The sequence below is a fragment of the Terrapene carolina genome, unplaced genomic scaffold (assembly GCF_002925995.2).
Source record: "Terrapene carolina triunguis isolate 2854851 unplaced genomic scaffold, T_m_triunguis-2.0 Scaffold21, whole genome shotgun sequence".
Classification (NCBI taxonomy): Eukaryota; Metazoa; Chordata; order Testudines; family Emydidae; genus Terrapene; species Terrapene triunguis.
In genome coordinates, this window is record NW_020664372.1 from 14,452,753 (window position 1) to 14,472,698 (window position 19,946).

Consider the following 19,946-nt stretch of genomic DNA (forward strand, 5'->3'; position numbering starts at 1 on the left):
CCCTGCAAATTTGCCACCCCAAGCACCTGCTTGCTTTGCTGGTGCCTAGAGCCGGCCCTGGCTGGGGATTAACAGTTAAGGTGGGTTAACCAGTAAGACTAATGCTTACTGGTTAACCAGTTAATATTTTACATCCCTAGATTGTACAAAAGGCCTGCTATGTGGATCAAAATATACATATCATAAGTGATTATACAATGTCAAGTAAGAAATACAGTAAGAGAAATTATACTCAAATCTGAGGAAATGATGCAGAAATTTGAGTGTACATTTAAAAAAACCATTAAATTAATTAACTTTAAATATGTTAGTTATCATTCTGTCTTCACTTACAATGAATATACTAGCAAAGGAGTTTTACTAGCACAAAATACAAATATTTTTCTTGGATATCTAATGGTTGCTTCTAAGAGAATGAAAAATTGCATAACAAATCAACAATGTGATTTACAAATTGCAGTCTCGGCTGTTGTTGATTGGTTAGATAAATTATCCAATTAAAGAGCAGAGGCTGTACAACTTGGTTTGACTTATCAACTGATGCAAATTTTGAATATTTACAGTGAATTGTTTGTGAATGATCTTAAGGCTAAGGATCATTAACAAATATATATATATATATATGGTGAAATAATGTACAAATGATTTTTCCCACAATTTGTTTGTGGATTATTTATGTACAGAAAAAGAGAAGACAATTATCAAATAAATTGTTCATTAGCAATTATTCTCCCACTCTGATTGCAATGCATATTATTATACTGTTGATCACATATCTGTTTGGTTTTGTAGATCATTTGCTCATGTTGCCCCTAGCCTGAATTCCTTGCATACCCAGAAACGGAGTTAAAGTTAATGAGTGTTCAAGGAATGCAGGATCAGATCCCATGTGATCTTCCAGTGTTTACTGCAGCACTTTAGTGTGTTAATATCACCTATAAATCTGTGGGTCACCTTCTGAGAAATGGGAAAACAGCAGTAATTTCTGCCAAATTCTGCCACAAATAATCACCTTTTTTTATCACAGAACTTTGCAGTTCCAATGAGGGCTGGACTATGCCCTGCCCCGACAGATTCACAAGGGGGAGAGGGCCCCAGAAGACTCTCCCTGTTCTGTCTATATACTCTCTGGAGTGCAAGAACTGCACAAGGCTAGCCATCCCAATGAAGGCCTCTTGTGGCAAGGCTAACCCTGCATGTTAGGGTGTCTCTCTAATGCACAGCACCCTGTGTGGGGTGGTGCCAATTAGAAAACAAAAGACAACCTTAAATTATCTGTAATCTTCACAATTCAAAGATTTATCTGCTTATGGTTTAATTAATTTAAACTGTCACATAAATAGTAAGAGAAATTATTTATTCTGAAAATTTAAAATAATATTAACAAATTACATTCATGTTTGCAAGATCCCAAAGCAATCTGCTGGTGTGCATTAAAAGTTCCCTAGTGCACCTTAATGTAGTGCTGTTTGAAACACTTAAAGTGCACCAAGGAACCTAGTGCACACTAACAGGATCTATATCAAATAACTTGCAACATGTTAGCACACATTAGAAACCACATCCCTGTAGTGTGCATTACGACCCATCCCCTGGTGCAAATAAGCCCTTAAAATTGTTGCTGGTCCAATGGTTTGACAACAGTCTCACGTTTGTGAGATCCAATTCTACAGGTGCATTTGACTATCCTATCCCCCTAGTTGGTTGGTTAAATAACAGCACATATTAGAAATGTTGGGCTTGATTCTCTTTTGCCCTACTCATTTTTTAGGGAAATTCCTGATATTTGGGGCTTTGTTTTATTTATATAGGTGCCTATTATCTCCTACCCCCCGTCCTAATTTTTCAAACTTGCTGTCTGGTCACCCTGTCACTGGTAGGATTGTTTCAGAAAAATTCCCAGTGCAGACAGCCAACAGGGATAAAAATGGTTACCTTCCTACTAATGGGGTGGAGGAATCCTGGGGTAGGCTTATGGAATGAGGGAAGGTTATGGTGGAGGAAAGGACATGATTAGATCCATCCTAAACTTTTCATGTTAATGAACAAAGGAGATCATTTGTTCATCTTATTGAGATGGGGAGCCAATTCTTTAAATTTGAACAAGTAACAATAGGTCGTCTGAGTCTCATTGGTCCCATATAAACCAGATGGAAACAGTCCCCGGGGAATAGTCTCAGTTTAAAATAGTTCATTGGCTGATGTGGAGCTGCTCATGTTCACTGGCAGAGTAGAGTATCCAAAGGTTCAAAACTTGGACAAACCACCGTTCACTAGACTACTCAAAGGCACTTCCTATTAAAGATCATGCGTCTGATCCAAAGCCCAATGAAAGTAATGGAAGACTTTCCTTTGACTGCAGTGGTCTTTGGATCAGGCCCATAATGGTTTTCTTAAGACCAAAACGTACTGTAGGGCCGATGGGGCCAGAACAACATAAGTGTTTCTCAATCAAATCCTAATGTATCCCATATCACTACTAAAAGTGGAACAGAAAAATAGTAAGGGAAGGAAATTTAAAAAAAAAGAAAAAATCCATGAAAATATGAAAACAAATCTAGTAGCTGGAGAGGAACAGCATAATGGAGAAATACAGTTGGATTAGAAAAATCCTTATTGATTCCATTATCACAGTGTTTAGCTATTCTAGTGACAGTCAACCTAGAAGACAGATAGATAACATTTCCTTCTTCAAAGACAAAAATTGTCTCAAGATCCCAACAGAGATCCACAGCAACACAACAATTTTACTTTCCAAATTTCACAAATAATTTCTGTATAAATCACAGTTTAGTCTTTTTTTTTCATAGCAAAATTTATAAATTAAGCTTCACCTTGCATTCAGAGAGAGATGGGAGAAAACAAATATCCTTGCAATTGGATAAGCAGTTGTTAAAGACTCAAGGGGAAAAAATGAGTCGAAATGACTTGTACAATATTTCACATAGCCACGAAGAGATAAAAATAGCTCTGTCAATACATAAATACCACAAACACCATTGCAGGATAAATTGTAACACTTTTATCTATCTCTCTTTTCTCCTCCTTCTTTATAACATGGGCAATTCATAAAACCACGTCTATCCCATCGTGTGACCTTGGACAAGTCACTCAACTTCATTGTGCATAGCTTTCCTATCAGTAAAATGAAAGGAGTAATACATATATGCCTTTGAAATGTGCTTTGTCATAGTCCAATGAAGCATTCAGTAAAACTGTTATATATTATTCGGTATTATTTTATTAAATATTAGTTTACTTTGCAGGCCAAATTCTGCCCTTATTTCCATCAGTGCAATCGGATTCCATTGCAGACACATTACTATCTAGGGTAAAGCTTTTTTTTTTTTAATTCCATTAATATTGATTCTGTTTCCCAGTACATATTTTTATATATGCATATTGGTCAATAATATGCAGATGGGGATAACAATTATTAATTGCTCTATGCTCTTTAGAGAAGATAAATGTAAAACTTTGTTTCAGAGCTGACCTTGACTCAGTAGATCTCATTTTGATTCCATATTTCTCTTTTTTGATTGTTTATAGTTTTGATGAGTCAAGATTTTCATCTAGTCTCTTTCCCTCCTATTCATTCTCCAGTCTTTTAAGACACATAAATATAGTAATTGCCATATTGCAACAACCCAGTGGTTGATCTATTCCAATATCCTGTCCATGAGAGTCGTCACCATCAGCTCTTTCAGAAAAAGGTGCATGACACCTTGCAGAAAGTAGTTATGAAATAATCTGCTCACAGGAAAAGTTTCTTCTTACTCCTAATGGTTAGAGGCTGACTCATTCCCTGAAGCATGGGGATTTATATCCTCTTAAAAACTCTTGGATACTTGCTATTTTAACTCTTTATTTTCTAGCTATACTGAAAGAAGGACAGGAGACACTTGATATGGATTTTATTCAGGCCACAACTTTATTGTATAGATGTCTGGGACTACATGGCAAATAAAGTGTGCAGTGTAGGCAAATCCATGTTTATTCAAATCATTACCCGGGACTTCCAACAGCCCCCTTTCATTTTCCATCCAGGTCCCCCATCTTTACCTTACCTTACCATCCACCACCCTCATAGAAGGGTTAAGGTGGGCTATAAGAATGGGGAGGGATGTTGGCTCCCTGCCGCAACAATAATAGGAGTCCCCATCTCCCGTTCTGTTCCTTTATCTAGCACCTCCTTTTAAGTCCTTTACCAGGCCATTTATCTGGTCACTGGATGCTTTCCCAATGGAATACCTGCACTGGACATCCGCCCCAAACTTATAAAGTAAGTTATAACATATAGCCTATCACCTTTTCTTCTTACCAGAAAAGGTCCCCACAACACCTGCTGTGGGGAAGGCAAAAAAACCTCACTCCACTGAACCTAATCTGATGGTAATGGAAAAGTTCCTTTCCATCCAGCCTAAAAAGGAGCAACTAGCCCAATGCTCACCAGCAGGTCCTAACCTAACCTGATACAGTAACTCCTCATTTAACGTTGTCCCACTTAACGTTGTTTCAGTGTTACCTCCCTCCTCAATTAGGGAACATGCTTGTTTAAAGTTGTGCAATGCTCCCTTATAACGTCGTTTGGCTGCCTGCTTGTAAGATTCTGTGGAAGAGCAGCGACTTTACAAGGAAGCATTGCACAAGTTCCGATTCTCTGCCTCCTCCCCCTCCCTCCCAGTGCTTCCCCCACCTTTAGGACTTTCTGGGAAGAAGGGGGAGGAGCAGGGAAGCTCCGTGTCTCCACTCCTCCCCATCCGTCCCAGAAAATCCTAAGCGCCCTTAAACAGCTGTTTGGCAGAGCTTAGGACTTTCTGGGAGGGAGGGGCAGGAGTGGGAAGCGCCATGTCTCTGATCTTCCCCCTCCCTCCCAGAAAGTCCTAAGCACTGCCAAACAGCTGTTCAGCGGTGCTTAGGATTTTCTGGGAGGGAGGGGGAAGAGTGGAAATGCGGGGCTTCCCTGCTCCTCCCCCTCCCTCCCAGCACTTCACACTTAGGACTTTCTGGGAGGGAAGGGCAGGAGCAGGGAAGCCCTGCATCTCCGCTCCTCTCCCTCCCTCCCAGAAAGTCCTAAGTGCCGCCAAACAGCTGTTTGGCAGCGCTTAGGACTTTGGGGGGGGGGATGTGGCATGCTCCGGAGAGGAGGTGGAGTGGGGGTGGGAAGAGGTGGGCCTGGAGTGGAGCTGGGACAGGAAGAGCCGGGCCTGGAGCATTCCCGGCAAAATCCGAGCATGTTCTCCGGGGAAACTGCCGCTGCTGCTGCAAAGGTGCTTCCTAGCATCCTTGCCTGCAGGGGGCTGTTCCTGTGTGGGGTAAGCCGGGGCACTTCCCAACCACAATACAATACAGTACTGTACAATATACATTATAATGCCTTTTGTCTGCCCCAAAAAAATTTCCTTGGAACCTAACCCCCGCATTTACATTAAATCTTATGGGACAATTGGATTTGTTTAATGTAGTTTCACTTAAAGTTGCATTTTTCAGGAACATAACTACAACGTTAAGTGAGGAGTTACTGTATTTGCCCCTTCTAGGGAAGGGAAGGCTGGTGCTGTCTTTCAATTACATTGAATGACCCTTTATTTTTTGTGTTGTGAGACAGGTTGCGAGGAAGGATGTTGCGAATAGGTTTTACAAAACCAGCCACTGTAAGGTGGCTTTTTTTCTGTAGTATTTTACCTTTTCCTATGAACAGTGGCCAAAGTCACATATGACATCCAGACGACAACAACTGTCTGCTCTTTTATATGGTCTTGGCAGCCTGGTCCTTTGACAACTCAGGAGCCAGTAGATGATGAAATATGACTCCACTTGAATATTTCCCTACACCAGAGATCAAGCATGTCAAATTCCATGAGACAAACAGTCTTAGGTGGATTATAGAGTGGATGCCTCAAGGCTGCTCAGGAACCTGGAGCAACGTGATGGCAGTACTATAATAATGTGCTTCTCTACAAAATGTTTCATATAAAAAAATTCTTGAACACTATGGAATAGAATAACAAATACATCACTCTATTACCATATCATCTGTTCTCTTTTCTTCTTTTTTTTTTTTAGGGGAAGAAGACTTGTACTTACTAACATGTCACCTTTTATAAACTGTCACAAACTTGTTTGCTGACTTACTCTTTGGTAGCCTGATTTCCCAAAGTTGTCCAGTGATTTTTGGAAAGTTTTTCTAATTAATATATTCAGGTCATATCTCTTATTTTGTATACTTTTTTCAGAGGTGAGAGTAATTAGGTGGTGAAGGCTGATTTAATATCCTATGAAATGGAATTTACATTTTAAAAAAGCTACACTATTTGAAGTCACATTATATAAAACTAGCAAGTAATGAAAATGAGGAAAATTAACCTTCACTCAAGAGGTGTATCCTAATGAACAGTGTAATGTAGTGCTGTTGCACCATTCAATAATATCTTGGTACTGATAAAAATACATTTCAAAATATTTCCTCTCTCACCCTTAGTCTCTCTCTTGTTTATTTAGATTGGAAGCTCATTGGGACAGGAGTATATTTACATAACAATCTTGCACACTGTTGTGCTCATCTTGGTTGGGACCTCCAGATGCTACTGTTGTACAAATAATAATAACTGACACCATCTTCCCATCAGTAATTCTGTCTTTCATTCCCCCACCATCCTTTGGCAAATGGGCCCCTCAGCCAGGCTCCTAAAGTGTTCCCAGATATTAGGCAATATAGTTAAAGTTAAGGGGGTCTCTTTCTTGTAGTGTATGACAGGACACAGGGGAAAAAATTTCCTGCGTCTGAGATTAGCAGTCTAAAAGCCATGGTATTGGCTTACGACCGTAGAGAGGTAAAATAAAAGAATAGATATTCTTCAAAATTATTGGAAAGACACATTTATAACCTTAATAGGTCACATTATAGGAATCCATCCAATGCCAAATCTATACATTTGTTTTAGAAAATAAGTTTGTGTAGGATAATAGCTATTAATGTTAACTGAGTCAAAGAAACTGATCACCCAGAACAGCTCCCACTGAGCCAGTAGATTCAGTTATTATGCCAAATTGACACAGTTTGGTGGCCTGGCACACCTACCCAAACTTGCAAAAGTGATCCTTTTTGTCATTTTTAGCAGCTTCCCATGTTTCTGCACAGGAGAAGTCCCAAGGTGTTAGGACAGAGTCCATGATAGAAAGGATAAGGAAGAGAGATAAATATTGGGGGCCCCCGAGGATGTGAACTGGGACCTGTGATGTTCAACATATAAATAAATGATCTGGAAAAGGGGGCGAACAGTGAGGAAGCAAAATTTGCAGATGATACAAAATTACTCAAGATAGTTAAGTCCAAAGCTGGCTGTGAAGAGTTACAAAGGGATCTCATTAAATTGGGTGACAAAATAAAAACGTAAGAATGGCCATACTGGGTCAGACCAAAGGTCTATCTAGCCCAGTATCCTGTCTTCCAACAGTGGTCAATGTCAAGTGCTTCAGAGGGAATGAATAGAGCAGGTAATCATCAAGCAATCCCATCCTGTGTCGCCCATTCCCAGCTTCTGACAAACAGAGACTAAGGAAATTCAATGTTGATAGGGACAAATGAATGTACATTGGAAAACATAATCCCAACTATATATATAATATGATGGGGTCTAAATTAGCTTGCTGTCACTCAAGAAAGAGATTTTGGAGTCATTGTGGATAATTCTCCGAAAACATCTGCTCAATGTTTAGCGGCAGTCAAAAAAGCTAAGAGAATGTTAGAAACCATTTGGAAAGGTATAGATAATAAAACAGAAAATATCATAATGCCACTATATGAATCCATGGTACACCCACATCTTGACTAATACATATAGTTCTGGTATCCTCATCTCAAAAAAAGATGTATTAGAATTGGAAAAGGTACAAAGAAGGTTAACAGGAGTGACTGGGGGATGAAACAGCTTCCATATGAGAAGAGTTTTAAAAGACTGGGATTGTTCATCTTAGTAAAGAGATGACTAATGAGGGATATGATAGAGGTCTATACAATCATGAATGTAATGGAGAAAGTGAAAGATATTTACCCTCTAATAATACAAGAACTGGGGGTCACCCAATGAAATTAATAGCAGGTTTAAAACAAACAAAAGGAAGTAGTTCTTCACACAACACACAGTCAACCTTTGGAACCCATTGCCATGGGATATTGTGAAGGCCAAAGGTATAAATGGGTCCAAAAAAGAACTAGGTAAATTAATTGAAGATGGGTCCACCAATGGCTATTAGCCAAGATGGTCAGGGATACAACGCTCTGTCCTAGGTGTCCCTAAACTTCCAACTGCCAGAAGCATCTGCCGCTAGCCACTGTCAGAGACAGGATACTGGACTAGGTGGACCACTGGCCTGCCCAGTATGGCCACTCTGATGTTCTTCTGATCCTTGTAGATATGATTAATCCTTAATCCAGTTAGGCCAGGGTCCAGAGTGCTGCAACTGTGAAAGGGGAAAGACACATGGGGAGAGACAGCCAGATGAAAGAGATATAGGGATACTGTGTAGCAAGAGGATGCAGACTCAAGGTGAGGAGCAGGGAAGAAATAAGTGACAGTGGTATTGGTAGGAGAGACATGGAACAGGGGAATGTATGGATATTAGGTGGAATAAAGAAGAAGGGTGGGAAAGGGGAGAAAAGGAAGCAGTAGAAAAGTGAGTGGAAAGGTGGAAGAGAATAATATAAAGAAGTGAGAGATGATATGAAGATAAAGAAAGAAGACAGAAGTGGGAGATGGAAGGAAAGAAAGAGAAGGGAATGAAGAAAATGGAAAAAATAGACAAAAGCAGGAAACTACACTCAAAACTTTGATGGTAACCTTTTAAATGTAATTGTGTTTAGACATTTTATTGTAGGGCATATTCCTCTTCTGAGAAAGAAGATGGATTGTTTGCAGGACAGAAGAGTGAAAATTGGACTGAGAGTGAATTTGGTGAGAAAGGGAATTTACCAGTACCAGCCCACAAATGTTTATATCTGTTTTTATTTCTATTATAGTAATGTCTTCGTGCCCCAACCAAGATCAGAGCCAATTATGCAAAACACCGTTCAAGCACATGGTAAAAGATAGTCCTTGCCTTAAGAGTTTGCAATATAAATAGTCAAGAGGAACAAATGCTGGGAGATAGGAAAAGTTATTATCTCAATTTTATAGATGGGGGAACAACAATACAGAAATTAAATGAGAATTGAAAGCAAACTTCCTGAGACCAGGCCAGTACTTTAGCCATATGACCATCCTTCCTCTCAGGGCCGGCTCCAGGCACCAGGCACCCAAGCTGGTGCTTGGGGCGGCACCTAGAGGGGGGCGGTGCGGCGCTCCGGCCGCCGGGGGGAGAGCCGAGCCCCAGCCGGGGCTCGCCGCCCTCTCGCCGCCCTGCCCCCGGCGCTCTGGCCGCCGGGGGAGGGGAGAGAGCCGAGCCCCCGCCGGGGCTCGCCGCCCTGCCCCCGGCGCTCTGGCCGCCGGGGGAGAGCCGAGCCCCAGCCGGGACTCGCCGCCCTCCTCCCAGGGCTTCGGCCGCCCTCCCCTCCAGCGCCCTCCCCCCGGCCGCCGGGGGGAGAGCGGAGCCCCCGCCGGGGCTCCAGCCGCCCCCCCCGGCTCCGGCCGGAGGCTTTTTTGCCTGGGGCGGCAAAAAAGCCAGAGCCGGCCCTGCTTCCTCTGAAAATAGAAAGCTACTATTCTTCTAGTCCCTTCTTTTCTCTATTCCCCATTCTTCTTAACAGTGACTCCTTGTACAGCTCTGCAGAGTTTGTTTTGTTAAAACATATGTTCACTGGTACATTTTTTCAGCTATTTTCACTGAAATTAGGAAAAGAAGATACATAATATCGAGCAATGGTCAAAGTTCCATGACTAAGCTTGCAACCAGGTTCCATTATAATTCCTATTTTTAGTGCTTACAACTTTCACTAAGAAAACTGATTTTTGGCCTGAAAATTGCCTGACTTACTCTGAGGGCAAAGGAGAGGATTTTTCCCCCTGCAAAGTTGAATGAAAATTGTTCAAATTGTTTTAAACTTAAAGCACAGGTCATAAAAAATTACCCTGATTTGAAGTCTTGACTAGTGTCAAATGTTTAATTGGGTCCCTCTGGCTCAAAAACAGATTGTTTCTCTCATTTCAAACTTGACATTTCCTTGAAAATGACATTGCAGGCTATACTTTAAGAAATGATGATGATGATGATGATGATGATGATGATGATGATATAGTTCAGTTTTAGAGCACCCAAAATGGGCTGGCCATTTCACAGAAAAAATAAGAAAGCAGGGCCTGTTCAAATGAGCTTATCTTTTAAATTAGATTCTAATTTTACAAAATTATTAATGATATGGTCAGAGAAAGAGAGAGAATACATGACGATGTGTTGTGACACAAAGGTTGAATGACCTGAGTTTGGGTGACTGCATTGTTTCTGAGTAGCGAAGTTACAAGGGAGTTTTGACAGTCATCCCTAGTGAATGAAAGTAAAACCTTTACACCCAGGGCCAGCTCCAGGCACCAGCTGAGCAAGCTGGTGCTTGAGGCGGCAGATTGTTGGAGGCGGCATTCTGCCCAATCCCAGGGCGGCACGGCCGCTTTTTTTTTGTTTTTGTTTTGTTTTTTGTTCTTGTTCCGCTCCGGCCGCCCTGTAGGGGGCAGCAGCGCGGAGAACCAGAGCGCCCTGCAGGGCAGTCTTCTTCCTTCCTTCCCCGCAGGCCAGAGCCCCCCTCGCGGCAGGCGGCAGCAGGCGGCACAGCGGGAGGGGCCGCGGCAGTGCCCCTGCTGTAGCCCTGGCCGCTCCCTTCTCTCTCTCTCCCGCCCGCTCCCTCCCCCCCCAGCCAGTCCCCCTGCACCCACGCTCCGGCCGGGCCGCAGGTTTTTTTGTTTTGTTTTTTGTTTTTTGCTTGGGGCGGCCAAAAAGCCAGTGCCGGCCCTGTTTACACCACACAAAGATTTACTTTGTTTCTTCCACGTATTTTACAGAAAAAAATATTTTCTCTAAACAGAATGGAGAGCTTTCAGTGCATCAGCCAATAAAGAAGGGGAATGTGTGAGGGAGTGCAGCCTACCCAAGCAAGGAGACAAGGGAATTATCCCTCTGATCTTAGCAGAGTTGAGAAAGGGGCCCTCACACCATTCCCCCGAATTTATCCCATGTTCCTTGTGCATTAGCATCATAAGCCCAGCTGTGCATGAGAAAGAAAGAAAGAAAGAAACTGTAATTAATGATTTAATGATTTTGGAAACTTCTACAAATAATCTAAACATCATAATTTTATGATCTCTAAGGCCTGATATGTAGCATGCTAGGTCTAGAGGGGAAAAAAGAGCTCAAGTACTGGGGAGCTGGGAATCTTTTCTGACAAATCTGCAGAAATCCCAGCACTAAGGAACAGGTTCTGCTTGCCACAGAAATTGTCACCCTTCTGGAAAAAAAAAAAAAAACCCTGCAGCTGTACTTTTGAGTTCCACAGACAGCTAACTTCTGACAGTTCTGAATGGTTCTTTGTGAGTGTAGTCCTCTCTGTTTGATTCAAAGCTGAGATTCTGGAAAAGCTCCAAAACACATTCTCTAGTGTGGCTGCAAAGTGCTCCGAGTTTATGTTAGGAGACAGACAAGGTAGGCATATTTGAAAGTGGGCAGAGTTCAGAATTCTTCCAGAGTGTTATCTTTCTTTTTTTTCCACATACGGCTGTTTAGGTCTGACTCTGCAGTCCTTGTACACCCAAAACTCTGTGATTTCAGTGGGTGTTTTGAGTGTCCAAGAAATGCAGGGTCAGAGCCACAGTGAAATGATGTGCCAACTGAGTTAATTTGAGGTTTAGCTGAGGTTTCAGGAACCCAGGCACATTGTCAGACAAATCACATCCAACTGTATCATAAAATCAAAGAAGTTAGAAACAGAAAACACTGATTGTTATTATCCAGGAAATTTCCCTGCCTACAAAGAGTTGTTCCCTACAATATATCTTGTAGTGTTTTGCCAAGCCTTGGTTAAAAAGCCTCAATTGATTGGGTTAATGCCACTTCCTTTTTTTGGGAAAAGGGTAAAATTTTACAAACTATGTTTCTCATCCTAACTTTTTCCTTTCTTGATTTTACCCTATTTCCCTTTTTTTATAACCTTGTAACTTCTAAGGGATTTATTGTAACACGTTATCCCCCTCCCCCCTTGTTGTTATGACACTTAAAGTATTGGAGACAGTTATGTTCCTGTCACTTAGTCATCACTTAGCCAAGCTGTTCATATTTAGTACCCTTAATTTTTTCCATATTAATGAATTCCTCTAGACTTGATCAGTTTTGTTCTCTTTTCTCAATTCCTTACAGCTCGTAGTCTAGAACTGACTACAATATTCTAGGTGTGGTTGCACCAGAGCCCTCCAACTCTCCATTGTATTCAAATATAGTCATAAATCAAGTAGCCTGGATTTATTCTGGAAATATGAAAGTATCAAAGTACCCAGATTAACTGTACATGCTTTCATGTAGTACATGCAGTGTACTGAAGCTGAACATACTTGTTGTAGTCATTGAGAACCAGATTCTGTCTTATTATTTCATGAGTGCAGTGTGGTATGGAAGAGTGCAAGCAGTTTTCCCTATCATTGCACAGCCCACATATGGACAAAGCAGAATTGCAGCTCTTATTCTCTGTGCACAGCAGGGATTGCTCCCTCACTTCTCCCCATGGGTTTCATGGCATCTCAAAGCAGACAAAGAGGTTTTCCCTCCCATGCACTGCACAAGGGGGTAGTAAAGTGGCAGTGAACATGCAGAGTCTATGCATCTGAGAGCTATGCTGTAGAAGCATGCCTCCTGGTGCTCCCTGAGAGGTGATTCAGCACTGTACTTCACCTTATTATGAAGCTGTGTCATGATGCAGATGACAATATGCGAAAGTTGGTGTTCCTGTGTAGAAATGTGCCTGACATATGTATCTGGCTATTTCGCATAAACCACTTGCATTTAACAATGAATCCCACTTGTTTTTAATTTTGTAATTTATAACTAATATTCTACTTTGTTGTTTTTTTCTTCAGTAAAATTGTTATTTCTTTATATTGTTTGGGTAATTATGCTGGTTTCACGTAACCAAAGTAATGGACAAACCTCCTTCCAAAATTCAGACACAGAATTGATGAATTTCAGGTTATTTCATGTTGCAGAACAGAGTCCAGAAATGCCACTGAATTAAAGGGCCCCTGATTATGCTTTGGAATCTTAGACTCAGTGAACTGGCTTTGAAACAGAGAATATGTTCCAAAATGAATGACCAGTTGGGAACTTATAATGACTTACACTGCACCACATTCTGATTGCAGTTGCTTCCATAAAAATCCAAGTATCAGCTTTAAATCAATGTAATTAATTCAGATTTACCTGGCTGTAACTGAGATCAGAATCTGGCCCATTATGATGGTTTCTTCTCCACATAAAAATGAATGACTTATATATGTGTGGGTGGAATGAGAGAGAGAGAGAGAGAGAGAGAATATACTACCAGCACATTCTGCTCCTATTGAAGTGAATAGGGATTTTGTCATGATTTCAGAGAGCAGAATCAGACTGCATAAAGGTAACCATGAGCTGTTTGTTTATAGAAAAATGAAAGGGTTTTAATGATAATGGTAGCTACAAGAATTAAGTCTCAGATGTCTGTAAAGTCACAAGATTTTGTTGTTGTTGTTATTATTATAATATACCAAGATTGGTGCTGCACTGTGGTAGGCACTATAGCCTTATTCAACTCTTATTCTATTAACTAATAAGAACTACCTAACTTTTCTGGAAAAGTAGTTCTGTTATTTGTTTGTTTGAGCACTACAATGATTAACTTCAAAGGCATGCCAGGAATACAGGGACAGGCCCAAGAAATGGAAAGACATCTGCAAAATTATCATGATAATAATAACTGATTATTTTAACTGAAATAAGTATTTGTGAATGGAAGTCAATGGAAGTTTGCATGTGAAATGGATGAAAAGGATTATATTCTCAGTCTACTAGCTAGAAGTAGGATTTATGCTGTATCTCTGAAATAACTGCATTGACTCAATATTTATGTAACTTATTCTTAGCCTTCCTATCTTTTAATGAAATTTATCTATAATAAAATGATAGTAAACAATAACAAACAAAAATCCAGTTTCCCAGGGCTTGTTGATTACTTGCTGCACTTGTCTGGTGCATGCACAACCATTTTCTGAAGCATCCACACTGTGTATACCAAGAAATAGATTTAATTGAACAGAATCCTCAGTGAGAAATATTCAAGATATGCTTTCCATGGTAGAGGAGTATACAAGGCAGTAAATTACTTTTGTAAGGGAGTAAATGCTGAAATGAAGTGGAGGCGTGTAATAACTACAGAAATTCTTTCTTGTGAATATATTTCAGTGACATGAACTTTATGCCTACACAACCACAAAAAAAGAATGTCAGAAAAAAAATAGAAAAAATGTTTTCCTTGTCTTGAAAGTGTTTGAAAATCTGCTCCAGCTTAATATGACTTTCCACTGATATCACTTGAGGCATAAGGCCTCTTAGATACGCAATTTTGCAAGAGAGAACTCAAAAGGGGGAAATTCACCCCCCTGTGGAGGGTCCACAGACTGCCTTTTGCATTGCTTAAGTCCCATTCAATTCCAAGTGGTATGCAGACCTTACACACTGGCTTGAATTTCACCATTATGAATGATTCTTTGAGGGAGTGAAAATATGAGTTTTCACTGGAAACAACACCATGAAAAAAGGGTGAAGAAACAGCTAAATCCTGTTACACTTAGAGCAAGTCTACACTATCATGCTATATTACTGCGCTGCTGTAGCGCATCTGGTGAAGACCCGCTATGCCAATGGGAGTGTGCTCTCCTATCGGCATAATTACTCCACCTCTGCGAGAGGCGGAAGCTATGTCAGTGGGAGTGGGTCTCCCGCCAACATACCATGGTGTGGAAAGCACTTAAGTTTATGTAACTTACGTTGCATAGGGGGTGTCTTTTTCAAACCCCTGAGTGACATAAGTTACATCGACTTAACCAGTAGTTTAAACCAGCCCTCAGTCTCACCATGAACAGTCCCATTGAGGCTGCATGGAGTATACCACTAGTCAATGTGGTATCAAGATCTGAACCAAAGTGAGAAGAGAGTTATATGAGGGCCCTAGGATAAAACTCAAGATAACATAATTTTAAAAATAAAGGATTAATACAATGAATTCTCAAATCTGGAAATATTTAGATTATATGTAAACACAGAAATAATGTAACACAACTCTGCTTGCAAGTTAATAAAGATCAGACAGACAGAACAAAATAAATGGACGGAGACAGAATGTCCCATTTATAATACATACAACACACAAGTGATTGTTGGTTAATGATTCAGTTAATGGAAGGACTCACAAATGGGTGATTAAAGGTGGGTTTTTTTATAATGAATAATATTACACATAGTATCAAGTATCGGGGGTAGCCATGTTAGTCTGTATCTACAAAAACAACAAGGAGTCTGGTGGCACCTTAAAGACTAACAGATTTATTTGGGCATAAGCTTTCGTGGGTAAAAACCTCACTTCTTCAGATGCACATAGTAAGGATTGCGTTTTTACACTATATATAGTAATATATGTTATGTTTTATCAGCTGATTCATAGAACTAAAAGAATATTTTGTGAGCACAACTGAGGGGATCCTGGAATGGTGAATAGCTAGAGGTTCTGCCTCTTTGGTCTCTAGTAAGATCAGAAGTTATTTAGACGTGTGGCATCAGATTCCTGTAGCTAGGAATATAAAGAAAGTTTCTAAGTGACATGTAACACTGATAAAGGCTATTTGTGACCAAAATAGAAATAGAAAATGAATTATATAAGCTAGCTCAATTTGGATATTAGTGTACAGCAAATTATATTATAGAGTAGCCGACGGCCAGTCATAATCAATAAATCATGTGGCAGTTGTGGTTATTCTGAATATCAAGTCATATTTGTATATTTCATTGGCCAGACTGTTACAGAGTACTTGTATGTTTTTTGTTGCTGTGCCTTTTACTGTAACAATGAAGTCTGTCATGGCTCATCATGGCTGATATGAAGGTCAACTGTATGGAGGCATGTGTCAACTGCATTTTATAAAAAGGCAGAGTTCATAAAGACTATCCCTGAAAACTGGGAGAAAATTACATTTATCTTTTTCATATAAAAAAATTTAAATTATAAAGAGAGCCTCAACAGAAAACTCTGCTTACTGAACATGATATGCTGCTATAAGTGCCTTTGCTAAGGATATTTGTGTTCTGTTCAGTTGAAAAAACTAAAAAAAAAATGTTTTCCCGTTATAAAATCTATGCAACATTTGGACCAGGCCATTTGGTCACAGGATACCAGATTTTTAAAGAATGATTTCATGGGCCTGATTCTATGCCACTGCAGCCAGTGGCAATCTTCCCATAAATCATGAGCTGTCAATGGTGTATGACTACGTACACATCCACATCAGTTGTTGTAGGAACACATTTTTCAGTGGACAAGCAGGACAATACAAAATTTAAATTTTAAAAGTATATCTGTATAAAATAAAGTTAGGTTTTTTAAAGGAACATTGGCAGCCATTTGCCAGTATCCAGACAGATGAGATTTGTTTAACTAATTCAAGATGAAGCTCCTTTATTATTGTCTTAGCTATTTTAAAACATACTTTTTGCTAATATGGGGACAGATGTTGATACCTTTAATCACACTGAGTGGCACCTTTCTACACAAGTAGTCCCACTGAGGTCAGCAACACTATAGTTTCTATTCAACATAAGCATATCAGAATCTGGCCTTTAGTAATCCATTTAAAGCTAGATTAGGTTACATTTACACATGCTGTGTAGTGCATTATTTTGTGAGTCTCACTGACTACTCACAAAGTAAGGTTTCACTCAATCTGCATAAAGATGGCAGAATCTGGCCCTTAATAAATATGAATTGCTAAATGCTTCCAAATATTGATGTAAAAATGAAACTTCTCTTGAGTTATTATATGAACAGTGTGAAAACTTCAAAAATGTATTTTAATATTTGCTGCTCACAGTACCAGTAAAAAAATAAGAGATTACATTTTTATCTGCATTCCTGTGCTGTGAAAATAATAGTTTAAATTGGAAGTAACAACTTCCACTTAAATATAGAGTGTGTGGTGGTGTCTGATAGAGCTCTATTTAGGTAAAATGCATGTGGCCTTATAGGGAATGCAAGCCCAAGAAATCCTTGTGTGCTGGCTGCGCACTGTGCTTCTTTGTTTACAGGAATAGTCACCTTAGTGTTTAAGGAGAAAGAAAAAATATTCCACTCTGCATCAGGCAGTTGTGCAAGTTCTGAGGAATGGGGAGTTAATGTAACTTAGCACTGCATAGCTGCATTTTATCAAGAAGAATCATTTTGTAATAGAGTGTGGCTGCTATGTTTACAGAGCTTGAGGCTAATAGAGCTTACATAGGCTCTGTAACTCCAGTGGCAATTTTAGGCAGGACAGAGTCCATAATTTAGGTGTAGATATAATATTTATGAAGTTTCCACATTGCTGACAGCTTCATTGAGATATTTACATTGGGGGAAAATGCTGAGATGAAGTACGTCGGAAAGGAACATCATACTTTTTTTGAAGAAATGCTGAGAGTTGGTTTGGTTTTGTGGTTACACTACTGGAGTGAGACTCTTGAGAAGTGGATTAAGTTATTCGCTTCATTAAAAACTTCTTGTGTGACATTGTTCAGCTCATTTAATTTCATTATGTTCCAGTTTCCCAGCTAAAATTTGAATAATAATGCTTCCTTTCTCAGGGCCAAATTCTGACATGCTTGCTTAATCTGAATAGCAGTTTACTTTGCAAATGGTCACGTTTACTTCAACAAAAGTGCCTGTGGAGTGAGCAAAATTCAACATGCATAAGGGTATCAGAATCTCGGCCTCAACTGTCTGAACTATTAGTGAGTCTTACTTAGTAATCTCTTGGTTGGAAATTCATGGGTTCAAATTTTTTCTCTGGGAGTTGGATTCAAACCCAGTACAGATACTGTGATGCAATAATGCTAGGGGTCAGTCTGGGGACCAAAATATAAAACTGTGCATATAATCCCCATATATCTGATTGTGTCTCATAAAGTGATCAGCACTGAAATATTTAATAGTGTTGACACGTAAATTATCAGCTGTTTAAATTGTTATTAGAGCCAAAATCACAGACATGTATTATTATTTCAGGTTGGTTGGCTGCAGACTCAGGAAGACAGCTCTGCATTGGTTCACATATGGAAGGTATTCTTTGCAGTCATAAGGGCTACAAACTAATTTTTTGAAGTAAAAACTTAACTCTGAGGGGGCTGTCCAAACAGGAAATTCCTTGACCACTTATTACAACAGAGTAGAAGAAACCCTAATGGTCTTGTCATTATATCATCTCTCAAAAAAGGAAATGTCATATCCCAATGCATATGAGTCACTACTAAGGATATAATGACTGCTGTGTTTGCCTATACATTAGCTGCTCTGAGAGCACATTATTTATATAGCACTGTGTAACATCTTGAGTATGAGTAGAATTAGAGTATAACCAAAATATTTCCAATCCTACCTGGCTGTTAGTACAAGCATGTAAGTGTCAAAAGACTGTATATTTCACTGAAGTCTGCACAATGTCTTGTGTATGAAAATTCTTGTGATATCCTATTTTTCCTGACATAATGGAGATACATACCCATAACACACACAAATTCCTTTGTATTTGTTACATGTAAACATTGAGTTAAAAGATTTCAATGTCTAGGAAACAATGTTTTTATGCCAACCTGTACAAAATATATGGTAATTCATTATAAATAACATTGTGAAAAAAACTTTATTCAGACATAACTTTTCTAGCAGTTTTCATTTTCTCCTGCTTTTGAAATATATAGTTACGGTATGTAATAGAGGAAGGACTTCACTAGTACCTAACTGGAAAAATCTGTTATGAAATCCAGTGACTGTAATGATCACTGAATTTATGAATACATCTTCTTTTTTAATATTGTTCTAGAGTCAGAGTCAAACAGAACTGTAAAGATTGTAAGCCAGGGTTTTGCTTATTGTTGTAATATTATGTCCCCTCTCCCTTAGCTTTTTTCTTTTCATTGTTAAGCGGTTCCTTGCATAGGTGCATATTGGGACACCTAGTGGCAGTCACTGATGATAAGTTCCCATTCAGGAGAAGTGGAGGACACACCAGTAGAATGACATCCAAATGTCTCATTGAGTATGTGGAACCCACAATTTGCTTTCATTCTAAGACATTTGGTTTGTTGTGGGGGTTTTTTAACACCATGATCCTCCCAACAAATTTAAGCCAAACATTATTCTCTTTCTGTTACAACATAACGCAGTTATACGGGCTATCACAAACCAAACTGTTAAATCATATTTTGATTTTAATATGTTTACTATGTAAAGATAGTTTACATATTTCATTTATCTAAAAGACAGAACTATTCATTGAGAATCATTGTTGTCTACAGTATTTAAATAAATGTTTGCATATAATTGTTTTAAGTTACCACATTATTTCCTTAATTTGTAAGTATATGTTTATAATGATTCAAATTCTTATTACATTTATTTTGTAAAGAAGTTACTATGTATACAGACATGTTAGCTTGACTAACGTTTCCAAAACAGTAAAGTGATCACATTATTCTATAAATTAAAGCCACTTTCCCCCAAATATTGGCACCTGAAGTTAAGTGCTTACATTCTAAATAAAAGTGGCTTGCTTGATGTACAGTGATGAAAAGCACCAACGGAAGGTACTGAAGTCAGTGGGAGCTGTGGACACTCAGTGCCACAGAAAATGAGGCCACTTTTATGGCAGTGCCTATAGATAGATTTAGGTATGTAATGTTAGGTACACAACTTTGAAATA